The sequence below is a fragment of the Myotis lucifugus genome, unplaced genomic scaffold, assembly GCF_000147115.1.
Source record: "Myotis lucifugus unplaced genomic scaffold, Myoluc2.0 scaffold_774, whole genome shotgun sequence".
Taxonomy (NCBI): domain Eukaryota; kingdom Metazoa; phylum Chordata; class Mammalia; order Chiroptera; family Vespertilionidae; genus Myotis; species Myotis lucifugus.
The window spans coordinates 141,715-143,947 of NW_005871822.1; positions in this window are offsets into that span (position 1 = coordinate 141,715).

Genomic DNA, 2,233 nt, shown 5'->3' on the forward strand with positions numbered 1-2,233 from the left:
CAATCGGTCAGCCACTGTTTCACATATACCCCTGCTGTATTTTCTCACGGTACTCAGCACCCTCTGACAGGTGGTACCAACAGCTCAGTTCCCACAATCATGGGTGTGGATATAGACCACTGATATCTTCTCAATCTCATGTGTAAAGTACAGTAAACTCTTATCTATTTCTTTGGTTTTTCATTATTGTTATTAATTGTGGCAAAATTCACATAACAAAATTTATCATCTTAACCACTTTTAGTATACACTTCTCTGAGGTGAAATATATTCACATTGTTGCATTCATATCACCACCATCCATTCACATCACCACCATCCATTTCCAGAACTCTTCATCTTGCAAAACTAAACCTCTGTACCCATTAAACAACTCCCCATTCCTCTCTCTCCCTCCCAGGTCCTGCCAACATCTTATCGATTTTTGACATTAAAGCTTACCAGGCAAGCCTGGCTGGTGTTGCTCAGTGGTTGAGTGTCGACCAATGAACCAGGAGGTCACGGTTCAATTCCCAATCAGGGCACATGCCTGGGTTGTGGGTTTGATCCCCAGTGTGGGGTGTGCAGGCGGCTGCTGATCAATGATTCTCTCTCATCATTGATGTTTCTATCTCTCTCTCCCTTTCCCTTCCTCTCTGAAATCAACAAATATATATATATATATTTTTTTTTAACTTACCAGGCAAATTAGTTTAAGGAAATTTCAATGTATTCTGAACAATTTCACAACTGAATTTCTACCTATGAACCTGTGTAGAGATTCTGGAACCACTATTGAGACCTGATATTTTCTCATCTACTTTTCCATTGTTCTTTTCTCTCCCTCTATAGTATAAGTTCCATGAGACCAGGAACCTCCACTTTTTCCTCGTGGGATGGCAAATACATAGCACAGAGCAGGAGCTCAGCAAATGCCATTTGAATGAGTGAACAAAGGCTGGAATGACTGCCTTTGTGGGTGGGTTCCACCTTGAGCTGGGCTTGGCAAAGGCTTTGGATACATACGTAAAGAAGAGAAGGGATTTCAGTTCAGGATAACAGCAGGAAACATAAGCTCCTGGAGGCCTGGGTAGTCTCTAAACTGCATCAGCAGGGCCAAGTACCAGCAGGTAAAGGAGGAAAGAAAGGAGAGAGGAGAAGGAGGCGGCAGGCAGGTAGGAGTGCAGGTAGAAGGGAGAGTGAGAATCTGCTGGAATTTCTGCAGAGACTCTGCATTTGAGAGTCTTGGAAAGAAGGGGCTAAAGAATTAGGGAGTTAAATTGTTAAAGGTCTAGGATGCGTGGTCCTGTGAGCCTCTGGTTCTTGACCAGAAATGCATAATGTCAGCTGGTGCAGCCTTTTGAATATCAAGGGGTATCACATCCCTCACAAAAACTTTATTTTCAAAACTTCACCAAGAACTGGAGGCAAATGTTGACATTTCATGGCAAAAAGCCTCATCATAATGAATCTTCTCAGAGAGTAGAGGGAGACAAAAGGTCCATCTGCCAGAATATGTAGAGCAATTGATCTTTCCTACCCAAGAAGAAAGAGAGTAGGAGCTACCCTGTGGAGCAAGCATTCCTTACTACCCTTCAGATCTCGGATCTCGCCTCCAGGCCCTCTGTTCCTGTGACCTGGGGCACTGACCACACAGAGGAGATGCTGATCAGCAGTGTGTCCTTGGAGGGCTGCCTATTTCTCTGCCCCAGAGCTTCCTTCACAAAGGATGTGACTCACCCACCAGCCCTGGTCGTGACTGCGTGCATCAGAACCTGACTCATCACAGCCATCAGGAGATTGTTCGGACGTGGTTGAAATCTTACAGCAGACTTACACAAACACCAGTGGGTGAGGCGTGGGATTTACTGACGTAAGGTGGACTCACTCATTGATTTACAGAGTGTCCTCTCATAATGGGTCCTGTGTGTCATACCTACCAGGCGGCATTGTTTCTGCCGGGGTTAATGAGCCTTCACTAAAAATTGTGTAGCTGGTCCTGTTAGGCAGTTGGGTTGGATGACTAGACATCTGAGCTCCAAGACCTTGAGGAATGCACAGTCCAGTGAGGGGACGTTAGCTCCATTCAGCCAGGACTTGTTAGAAGGATTGGTTTTGGAAGAGAATTTAGAAACCAACTACAGGCATACATCGGAGGTGCTGTGGGTCCAGTTCCAGACCACCGCAATGAAGTGAGTATCACAACAAAGCCAGTCCTTCTCCTTTGCTGAGGCTGAGGTGGGGATTCTTGTAT